Here is a 12,595-nt window from a genome sequence, read left to right on the forward strand (position 1 = left end):
GAGTGCCGGGAGAGTTAGCACAGACAAAAGAAAATATTTTTTTTACCCAGAGTGTAATTAGTTTGTGGAACTCCTTGCCACAGGATGTGGTAATGGCATCTGGCCCGGATGTCTTTCAAAGGGGATTGGATATATTTCTGGAGGAAAAGTCCATTGTGGGTTACAAGCTGTGATGGATGCATGCGACCTCCTAGTTTTAGAACTCTGCTACCTCAGAATATGAGATGCAACAGGATGCAGGTCCCTTGTTGTCTTGTGTGCTCCCTAAGGCAGTGTTTCTCAAACTGTGGGTCGGGACCCACTAGGTGGGTCGCGAGCCAATTTCAGGTGGGTCCCCATTCATTTCCACATTTTATTTTTAATATATTAGACTTGTTGCTACCATGGTATGTGACTGCATTTGGGGAAATGTTCCAGACCTGCACTTTTAACAAGTTACTATGTATATTCTTTTAACAGTGATAGTCAATAGGACTTACTCCTGGGTAAGTGTGGGTAGGATTGCAGCCTAGGATTGTTAAAAATGTTCCTGCTTGATGATGTCACTTCCGGTCATGACATCACTTCCGGTGGGTCCCGACAGATTCTCATTCTAAAAAGTGGGTCCTGGTGCTAAATGTGTGAGAATCACTGCCCTAAGGTATCTAGTGGGCTGCTGTGAGATACAGGAAGCTGGACTTTGGCCTGATCCCGCCAGGCTCTTCTTATGCTTGTACTCTCAGGCACTCTGGGCTGCTGAGGACACTGGATGGAGGGTTCAAGCAAAGAAATCTCACATCACACTGCAGTGAAATGCTGGTTGTTGATAATATCAGTTTGAGCTCAAATATATATATTTGTTTTGGTATATTTATCATTCTGCTATTATAACCTGGAGCAGTTTTGCTAGACTTCCACCCTCCTAATAAAACATAATGTGTCTTAAGGTATGCTATTATGGGCGAAATCCTAACCAGGTCTACTCAGAAGTAAGTTCTGTTTTGTTCAGTGGGGCTTACTCTCAGGAAAGTGTGGCTGGGACCGCAGCCTATCTTTCTCATCACCAAAGATGCTCTCTTATTTTACAGCAGCATCATTTTATAAAGAGAACAGGACTAAGGAAGGATTGCTTCTCCCTCTCGACTCCTCTGTCTACAAATTGTGCAAGGCTTTGAGTCATTTCTGAAATTAAGAGCGACTATGCAATGAAGCCTGTCAAGGACAAATGCATGTCCTCCTGTGCGAGTAGACAGGCTGACTCCTTTCCGCATAATCTTTTAGTAGGAAGCTGATACTTGGCTCCACAAAACAAGTCCTGACCTGAGTGGCAGCTTAAGCTTCTCTAAATGGGGTCATGTAGACTGGAAGGTCTTAAAAAATATAATTAATTGGTCTGCTCCGTTAACATGGCTTTGGTTTTCTTATGTCAAAACCTCAGCACACCTCGGCACTTCTGCTCCAAAATAAAATGTCTTTCAAAAAAGTCAGTCATATCACTAGGGTGTGCATCACCTGGTGTGGGAAACCAGTGTGTCACCCCCAGAATGGACCTCCTCCCATGCAGTGGGTGGGGCAATGTCCTGGGCGGTGGGCGTTGTAATGTACAATTGCCCCACCCTTCTGGTTTTTTGGCTATAACTTTGGATAGAATGAGCATATTTCAACACAATTTTGTTTCATTGCATTCCGCATGAAATTATGCATCGAACAATATATAACATGATGGTATTATTCAAAAATACCAAGATTTTTAACATTTTGACCAGTAGTGGTGTCACCCCCCCATGTGTGTCACCCGGTGCGGTCTGCACCCCCCTCTCACGACGCCACTGAAAAAGCTTGTTGGAAGGTGTGTGTGTGTGTTTTTACACTGTGATTCAGGAAATACTTTCCAAAGCGTAAGCAATTCCAAATAGTTCAAATGTGGCATGTTAGAGACATTGTACTTACAATTAATGGCTTGGTCCAAAACGTGTGTTCCATGCTGCTGCTGTAGCTGTTGCAAAAGTGCCATAAAGCACTTATCGTCTACAGTATGAGCTGCATCCTATCCCCGTGATCTGCCAACACGGATAAACGGGATTTGTGCTAGTGATATAGTTGGTGCAGGTCCCCATTGTGATTGCTGGGACATATGCTGGGACAAGGGGGCAAATGTCCCCTTACTTCAGGGAACCTCCAGCAGCCAAGATTCCCATGCAGGATGAAGCGTAGCCCACACCAGTGCTGCTACATCACCATGTGGGAATTTAGTCAGGATTGGGCTGCAACTTGGCTTACTTCCGGCATCATGCGTGAAGCCCCAAACACCCTTGCAAAGTCAATTTTTGACTTGAAATCCCATCATAACCCCAGGCCTGATGCTCAGGCGGGAAGTCAGGCGGGCTGGTAGGGAGGCAAGATGTACGTATTGGGTTATATAAAGATTAGAAATCCAAATGAGAATGCTTGCCCATGAAGTACATGTGATAATTCAACCCAGCTCGGCTTGGCTTTCTGGAAGGTACTTATTTTCATGTGGATTTCATAGGATGACCTTATGGGGGTAGCTGAAGATAGACAGATAGATAGGCAAATAGTTTCTCGTTTGACCAGAGGTGTTTTTTTTTTTTTTTAATTTTTTTGGTCTCTTTGTCCTTCATTTCTACTTCATAAAAGGTTATAGGAACACAGGCAGTGAACTTTCCAGAGGATCCTGGGCCTGTGGCAGCTGTCCACTACCGTTGCTTAATCTTCTCCTTTCCAGGGCACCTTCGTCCACTACAGATAGTACAGCCATTACATGCCTGATCTTGTTTGATCTTGGAAGCTAAGCAGGGTCAGGCCTGGTTAGTACTTGGATGGGAGACCGCCTGGGAATGCCGGGTGCTGTAGGCTTCTACCATAGTCTTTCAAGACTGAAGGTTGCCAACCATTTGTATGTGAATTATGGGAGTCCTGGGATATCCCCATAATTTGGTCCAGTCATAAGGCAGAGCGAGGTGGGGGTGCTTCAGGTGGGGGTTGGGCGCAGGTGGTACCCTGTGCCCATTGGTCACCTCCACATCTACCTCCACTCTGTGGCCGTTTGTAAGTAGCAGCACAGAATAAGGCAGAATAAGGATGCTAAGAGAAATACAGCCCCTTGTCTGCTTCTCCCCATTTCCTTGTTCCTCCTTCCTGCTCTGTGGTTCTGCTGCACTGTTTCAACACAGCCTGCAGAGTCAGGAGGAAGGAGCAGGTAAGATGGGCAGTCTGGGGAGGAAGGGAGCAAACATGTTTGAGTGCAGCGGCAATGATGATCCCTGGCTGAAAAGGGAGACACCACCACCTCATCACCATCCTTTTCTTCTTCTCCTTCCCCTCTCCACTCATGGCAACCTGCAGGCTAAGGGCACAATCCTATGCATGTCTACTTGGAAGTAGGTCCTGTTGTGTTCAATGGGACATATTCCGAGGAAAGGGTGGATCGGATTGCAGCCTATGAGAGTTGCCGCTATCATCATCATCATCATCATTGTCTCTTCCTCTTTGCTTGTGGAGGAACAAGTAGGTGGGCCAACTCTGGTAGTCTGTGTAGCAGTGTGTTGCCGGGGCACCAGGGAGAAGACCATAGCCTTCCTGCAGCTGTCAGAGGAGTACACTGGAGATGCTAAGGCAGGTAGGATATCGGGGGGTGGGGGGTGGGAGGGGATGGGGGAGGGCTGAATGGGGGTAGGGAGGGGTGAGACTGGGCAGGGAGGGGGTGGAATGGGGGCAAAGAGGCTGTGGATCTGGTGACGTTGAGCTACCACAGGTCTGAAGAGACCCATTGTGGAGCAGGAAGCTTCTAGAGGTGTATGGGGATTTAAATCTCCCTTCCCCTTCTAAGCTTCCTCATATTTTGTCTAAGCTGGATATTTTGTCACAGCTACACCAGGGGGTGGGGGAGAGAGGATAGGACTAGGCCCTAAATTACTCTTACCAAAGTACCTAAAATGGTTTTCTGATTCTGTCCATATAATTCTGCTGTACGTGTAAAATCAGCTCATGGTTGTTTATCTAGAGTACTAACAGACTTGCATACATGTTGGACAGGGCAGGGCAGCTTAATCAAAGTGAGTTGATACAACAATGGATACTAAGCAGTTTAAATTTACATCTCAGACTGGCTGTCTGTACTATAGAACCTCCTGGCCTAATGCCAGTGGAGCTGACAACATGCAAACTTGGAGACAAGATGGCCATTATTTCATCAATGCAAAACAAATCCAGTATATCTGTATCTGAAATAAGACCGTTTCTATCTCTCTTCTACCCTAGTGAACAGTTTCAAACCACAAGACAAAAGTATACTGTATGTCTTAATCACCGCAGACAAATTCTGAGTCCTCTTGTATAACATAAAATGCCAGCTGCTTCATCATGCTTAAAACAAAAAGTTTATTTTGCCTTTATTTTACCCCTGGTTTAGATTAACACTGTGTATTCTAAGAATAAAGAATTATTTGGCTCTTTTCCTTCCTCGGCATCTACGGCAACTATCCTTCTATATCAGGGGTGCCCAAATCCCAGCCCGTGGGCCACTTGCGGTGCTCTGCAGGTCCCCATTCGGCCCCCAGGGGGTCCCCCATCTTCAATGGGCACTTGGCCCTCACCCCAGCCCGTGCTGGCCCGTGGGAGCTCAGTGCCTTGCTTTCCCTCGCTGCTGCTGAGCTCAGTGGCAGCGAAGGAAAGACAAGCCCAGCGCATGCGCAGGGCCTTTTATAGTGGGAAGGTAACGTGAGACTTGCAGGTCTCGCGTTACTTCCCACTATAAAAGACCCTGTGCATTTGCTGGCTGGTCTCTTCCTGCCTTGCCCATGGGCTGGGCTGGGCTCTGCTAGGCTGGGCTCTGCTCCCCTCCCCTCCCCTCCTGCAATCTGAGCCAGAGGAGTGCAGGAGAGAGAGAGAGATCCCCTGGGAGGAGGGGGAGGGGATGTGTCTCCTTGCCTTGCCCTTCCCATGGGCTGGGCTGGGCTCCGCTTGGCTAAGCTTGGCTCCCCTCCCCTTCTGCAACCTGAGCCAGGGGGGAGAGAGAGAGAGAGGGAGGGCAACCCAGCCCAGCCCGAAGCACATATCTCCGAGGGAGGGAGGGAGGGCTGGTTGGCTGGCTGGCCAAGCAGGCAGGCAGCAGCAGCACATGCCGACCTAGCTAGCGAGGAAGGCAGGCAGGCAGGCAGGCAGGCAGGCAGTTGGGCGAGCAGGCAGGCAGCCAAACGGGCGGCCAGGCAGGAGCACATACCGCCCAAGCAAACGAGGGAGGGAAGGACGGAGGGCGAGGGGGCAGGCAAGCAGGCGGGTGTACGTGTGTGAAAGTGTAGAAGATCCCCCCTCCATTTGTGTGTGTGTGAATGGGCACAAAATGGGCATAAACTGGCATGAAGATTCCCCCCTTATTAGGGTGAATGGAATCATAAATTGGATTGAATTCATTCATTCATTTTCTGTCTCTAATATATTCATTTATGTAAATTTATTCAAATTTTAAATGTAAATTAATTTTTTTTCCGACCCCCGACACAGTGTCCAAGAGATGTTGTGGCCCTCCTGCCAAAAACTTTGAGCACCCCTGATCTAAACAGAGAAAAAGCACATTCCAATTTATTTTCGCTCCAAACACGTGCACATAAAGACTCATCTCCTTTGTCTAAAAAGCTTGTACAACCTTTTAGTGGTCCTATCACTGACCATTATCTGTGTATTCATTCTGCATGCTTACTGAGCCACGTGGAACTTGCTTTCGATCAAACTTTAGCTTGCTCCCCTGTGTCATCTGTCCTGAAAGCAGTGGCGGACATGCCATTGATTTGATGGGGCAAATGCCCTGGGCGCGGAGACTTGAGCACCTTTAGGACCCTGTGGAAACGTCTCTGGTAGCCATCTAGGTTTTCTGTTTCACATGACATTATTTTTGAATGTTGTAGAAAAGCAGTATATAAATATACTTGATGATGATGATGATTTTGGAGTCACTGCATGGTTTATCTTTTCCAGATCTGTAGACATGTGTTGTTTTCTGTTCCGAACAGATGCACAGTTGTTCATTTTGTAGAATGCTCTTGGGTGACCCGGGTCCAAAGTGGCAGACGTGTGATTTCTCTCTAGCTATAGCTCTTCCTAGTTGGAGCTCATTTATCAATAACTGGAGAAGCTCCAGAGTGCCAACGTCTTCCATCCGGTGGAGAGATAAAAGGCAAAAACAGCTTAAGCTCCATGAAATAATAGGATTTATTTTGAGGACAGATCAGCTAAAGCATTTATTAATGTTTGTATCAAGCACAGATAGGTTACCGTGCATTTTCTGGTTTGGGCATATTGGGGCTGTTGGTGATTTATCTAGAATAAGATGAATTGAATCCATTGTTCTGAAAGCACCTGAGGATTAAGATTAGCTCCTGTGGTTTAAGCATCTGTGCATCCAATAGGAGGCGGAAGAACATGTACCCTTGCTATGTAATTGAGGACTAGAAAAAGGGATTAACAAACAATAGCTGTCCATTGTAAACAAATGTTGGCTACACTGATAAATCTGACTCTTTTTCCAAGTGGAACATTGTCAGTATTTGAGTCAGAGTGTTATGAGTGCAAGACGAGGTTCACTTGCTGATCGAGGAAGTGTTTTTGACAGACATCATGAACACATATCCCCGTGTAATGCAAGATCCATGCTACACAACCCATTTTCTTATAACAAGAGAAGGGATTGTGGGACCTGAGATGCAGGGCAGAACCAAACAAAGTTCTGTCTTATTCCAGAAGTAGATGCTCAAACTCCAACTGCAGCTGCATTCCCAGATGTCTGTTTGTGGGATCAGGTTGCCTGGGCCACTTTAAGATTGCGACACGACATCAAAACTGCAAAATTCTAAATGGATTTTTTTCTGACTGTTGTTCAGAATATTTTGCTGGGTTTTCAGTTGCCAAACCGCCTCTCACAAGCCGCATAGGGCTCTTTGACATATCATGTGCACAGTGGCATAGCTAGAGGGGGCAATCTGATAAGTACTGCGGGTGCCAAGCAAGCAGCCCATCCCACTCGCCATTGGGGCCATTCTGGGCAGCGGTAGCAATGTGCAGGAGACACAGAGTGGTTCAGTGAACACTTGCGCACTACTGTCGCTGCCCAGAATGACTCCAACGGCAAGGGAGAGGGGCTGCTTACACCGTGCATTGCGGCATCTGCAACACTTACCATTTTGCCCTCCCCCCCTAGCTATGCAACTGAGTCCCAAATCCTAACCAACTTTCCAGCTTTGACACAGCTATGCCAGTGGGGCCTCCTCAAGGTCAGGAAATGTTTGTTCCCTTCACATCCCTGATCTTATCTGATCTTGGAAGCTAAGCAGGGTTAGGCCTGGTTAGTACTTGGATGGGAGACCGCCAGGGAATACCGGGTGCTGTAGGCTTATACCATGATCTCAGAAGCTAAGCAGGGTCAGGCCTGGTTAGTACTTGGATGGGAGACCACCTGGGAATACCGGATGCTGTAGGCTTAGACCATAGTCTTTCGAGACTGAAGGTTGCCAACCATTTTATCTTGGAGCTGCATTGCCCTTACCTCGGTGCTGGAAAATTGGTTAGGATTGCACCCTGAATGTGTGACTCCCAGAAATATATTGGCTGAGCTCCTTTTTGCAACACAATTAATATGAAAGATAAATAAGAAATGTTCAAGCTTTCGAACTATTGACTGGGTATAAAGTCCACTAGATTAAAACATTAAATTTAACATTTGTGGCGAGCAGATATATTTAAGAATTTCAATGCTTCTTAAATATTGTGGCTCTCAAATATCTCAAAGTTTATCATATGTTAAGCAAGTTTGGCCACCCCTACTTTAGCCTCTCCCATTCTCTTCCTCCGATCTCCGTGATCGTAGTGGAAACATCTAGTCCTGAACTCCAGTCTCCAGAATTTGATCCGCAAATGGAAAAGGTACAGATTTAGGCCTGTCTACAGATTTATAATTTGTCTATCTGGGCTGTCATGATAACAGACATATTTGCTTTCCTTAGATGTACAGTAGATGTCTTCTGGTATTACAAACGAGGTTCCTTTCACTCTCCCTGGAAAAGCACACTTACAGCTGGCTGACTTTTGGACTGTTTTGTTTCACTTTGTTGGTCAGAATAACTGAAGAAAAGGAGCTTTGGAGAAAATGGCTTTGTAAAATGTGTCAAATGGAAAGCCCATGAGCCAAATTGGATGTGATGCAAGAGATCTGTGACTGATCTGATGTCTTGTTAAGGGGAGTCTTGACATGAATCAAGGCTGATGTTCTGAGGGCGGTGTTCCCCCCCCCCAATCCTTTCCCCCATGCAGTTTCCTCAATTTAGACTGACAATCCCAGCTGATGTTAACAGCAAAGGGGAAGTGAATGTTTTCTCTATCCCCTCCCCACTAACTGCACCATTAGAAGGAGGAATTTTAAATCAGGGAAATGATGTGTGGGGGGTAGAGAGTTAAGCTGCTCTCCAATCTAACATAGGACATTGGGAGATTTGAATTCTGATCTTCTGTGCCATATGCATTTTGTCCCTTCCTTAGACCATTTAACCCAAGGCTTACACTGCCTCTCTTGTGCTATTTCTGTGAACTTCTGCCATTGTAGATGCAGGTGGAGAGAAGCATGTGTAATGTGAGTTAGCTTTTTGGCCAGTGCGGTCTTTTGTTTTCATTCAAAGTGAGAGAAGCAAGTTTCATGCTTTAAGCCAGTGGTCTTCAAACTTTTTTGTGCCACAACCCCAATCAATCAATCAATCAATCAATCAATCAATCAATCAATCAATCAATCAATCAAGTATGGTTTTGGGGGGAGGCTCCCATCTGTAGATGGGATGAGACTCTGGGAGAAGCAATGCTGGTGGGAGTCTCTCGGAGGACTTGTGACACTGGTACTGGTACTGGAAGTGTTCTGGGGTTGGCCTGATTGGATGGTTTATGACCCCCCGGGCATCCCTACCTGCCCTCTCACCTGGTGAGACGGGTTAGGATGCCCAATTGACTGGTACATGCCAATCCCAGCAGTTGGGTTGGTTAAGGGCTTTTGGTGGACCCAGATAATGAAGACAAATAATCCGCTAACTATTTATCTGCTTGGCCCTGCAGCCTTTCTACAATTCCAAAGATTTCGGAATGTCACAGTGAAACCGATGGGGGGGGGGAGAAAGGAATGAAAGGAACACAGCCATTACACTATGAAAAATTTCAGATGTCAGATGATGTCTCTGGATCCAATCTTCCTCTCTAGTGTGTCATACACATGGGATCAAAATGCACATGAACAAAAAGAAGATGTGGTGAATCTTTCATCTGAAATACAGTGAGGCCCCTGAACTCACAAATCCTGTATCTGCAGATTCACTTATCCATGGATTGGGTCCATGGGAACCCCTGCATGCGCTCCCTCCAGAGCCGAGGGGAGCTCCCTTCCCTCACCTCTGGACTATTGTCTGAGCCCAGCAGAGGTCATGCATGTTGGTCTGCAGCCTCTGCTGGGCTCAGACCGAGCCTCAGTGTGAAAAACACATGATTTCTGTTTTGTTTTTTTTAAAAACTAGAGGTGATATTTTTAATGCTTTATAATTCATTGGGAGGCCTGGGACTCTGGAGGGAGGGGGAACAGCATTTGCCCATATCCGTAGTGTCACTTAGTCTCAGGGGGTTCTGGAATAGAACCCCCATGAATATGGGGGCACACCTGTATTCTTTTGGTAGGATGGACTACACATGTATGTGTGCCTAACAATGATGGTCTGGAGGTATGCGCTTTAAGGGAAAGCATGGTGTGCCTCTCATTCCCAGCAGTGTGCCACATGGAATGTGACTTTTATCTGCATATGCAAAGAAGGCACTGCCGAACCATTCAGACAACACAGTGGTGGGTGCACTATAAACGCCGAAACCGATTAGGCAGAAAGAATAAAACATGCCTCAATTGGCCCCAGGCAGCTTTTAAGATGTGCTGCTGGAATGGATATATGGCACATGTCTGTGAAATGCTCGACTTAATGAGGTCAGGTAATGTATACAGAGGAGATGTGTGGAGGAACTGGGAAGTCCAGCCGCCTGCATTTGAGCCAGAGATGAAATATTGCCTTTAGGGAAATGTCCGCTGGATTCAGAATCCACCAGAGCAGGTTAGAACAATACGCGTCTCCTGTGACATTCTCAAACTGACAAATGGATGAATTCACATGCGCGCTGAACTTTGAAATACGTTTTGAGACCATTTCCCCCCTTTTTGGGGCTGTACTGTTCCCCCCCCCAAGAATAATATATGAAGCTTAACCATAGGGGAAACTATGCTTCTGCACCCTGAAACAACAGTGCAGGCATCCCTATGGAATATTTTCCCTTGTGTCCATACTAAAACGTCAAGGGCATGAGTGCTATATTGGTGCTTATATAAGAGGAGTCCCCATTGGTTGCTACTAGGCCGTGGATGCTTTAAGTCTTCCACCGATTTAGAGGAGTGGCCCAAACCCTAACCAATTTTCCAGCACTGACATAGCTGTGCCAATGGGGCATGTGCTGCATCCTGCAGTTGGGGGGGCAGTCATGGAGATCTCCTCAAGATAAGGGAATGTGTGATCCCTTACTTACCTCGGAGCTGCATTGCCCTTACCTTGCTGCTGGAAAGTTGGTTAGGATTGCACCCAGGGTCACATAGTTTCTCCCCCACAGCTCACTGACACTATTATTCATGTTATTTTACACAATTGGCCAGGGATGGGCTGAGACTTGGATGTCATGGACTCGAGTTGTGAAAATGCATGTTTATGGACAAGTCACTCATGTCAAAAACTTGGGCACAGACTCAGGAATTGTGAGTTTTACCTTAAAAATGAAAAGACTTGAATAGACTCGAGTCAAGACTTGCTTTTGTGGGTGCTTGTGACTCTGTTTTGTGTGTGTGCTTGCTTGCTTCCCCCCCCACTTCTGAAAAGCTTGACTCACTTTGCAAAAAGACCTGCACTTGAAAAACAGCTCTGGATGAGTCAGGATGGCTGTTGTTAAGACTGGTGGGCAACTCGAGTCAAGGGGGGTGGGGACTCAGGACTCGGCTCTAGTCCCGGTGCTGTGGCTCCAGCACATCTCTGAAATCCACTTATCAATATAGTTGGAGAACCTAAACCAGAAACATTTAGATTTTAAATGGATTCCTTGGATATTAAACCAGGCTCGCTCCACCAAATTTAAAGGGTCAAAATGTTTCTGATGAATCAAGCTTCAAAGCTCAGTCATCCATTTGGCTTCTGCTCAAGCAGTGAATGCACCCTTAACTCTCTCAAACTGGGATTGACGTTGGCAGGTTGCTGATTATTTTTGGAAGCTCAGGTTCACAGCGTCAATAAATGCATTTTCATATTTCTCTTGGATTCAGATAAAGTGCATGTAAACCATCCAGATAAACTCCTTCTGGAGAGATTTTTAAAAACATTTCCCCCCTGGCATTCCTGAAACACTTGAGGGAAGCCACTTCAGAAGTGTAGATGACCATTCCTTGGCCTTTCACTTTCCATCCACATTCTGAAAGAAGGCACTTGTGTGCTGCTTCTCTTAGGTTGGCAGAGATGTTTCTGGATATGTTACTTTTGGGACATGAATTAGGAGAAGTGCTGTCTTCCTTCTGTATTTTGGCAAATCCCATGACCAGCCTCGCCTTGCTTTGCTCAGCAGATTTGAACCTGTAAACGAGTTGCAACCCGGAGGCTTCCTGACTTCAGAGTAAACACAGTTATTAGCACACAAAAGAGGTGATTTCAACTTGAGCTTCCTTCATCAACTTCCTTGTTATCAACCTGTTTTAATCTAGAAGTTGGATGGTAACTGAGGAACAGGTCTCCTGAGCAATAAATTGACCCTCTACCATACCATACAAATCAAACTGGGACAGTACAGTAGCATAGCTAGAGGGGGTGCAAAACACTAAGTTTTGCAGGGCACCTCACCTTGGTGTGCAAGTGACCCCTTCCACTTCCAAGTCATTCTGAGACACTAGCAATACTCGTTTTTAAGAAAGTTGTCTGGATTGGGTCAATTTTCTGCATCAAACTGCCATTTGCATGGACCCATGAAGAATCATAAGACACATTTGTGTCTGCTTCCAGACTTGTCTCACCATCTTAGGAACCATCTTGGGGACTCCAGCTGAACCTTCATAACCCTGGCGATGATGAGAGGCCAATGATAAGAGGTCTCTGGAAAGCCACCTGAGGGCTGCTCTGGGGCTGCAGCAAGCCTAGAGAAGGAGCCAAGAGACAGAAGGAGGACAGGTGAAACAACCTCCCCCCACCCCGAACTCTGAGGCCTCATTTTTGGGCCAGCAAACTTCAACAAATTGAGGTTTAACCAATGTGGAGTAGTCACCATCACTACAACCTTCAACATATCGAGGGATATCCAGCATGGAGGAGCAAGCATCAGATACTGGAGATGTTGATGAACCCCCACTATAACCCACCCAGCTCCATAGACTTCAAGATTTAGGTTCATAAAGTTCATAGAGTGTATGGTGAAGAGGGTCCCCTGGAACCTAACTCCTGGAGACTTGTGGATTTTTGTCACATACTTATTTGCAAGAATGCAGTTGGGCAGGTGGCAATCGAACAGG

Source organism: Tiliqua scincoides, chromosome 7 (assembly GCF_035046505.1).
Source record: "Tiliqua scincoides isolate rTilSci1 chromosome 7, rTilSci1.hap2, whole genome shotgun sequence".
NCBI lineage: Eukaryota > Metazoa > Chordata > Lepidosauria > Squamata > Scincidae > Tiliqua > Tiliqua scincoides.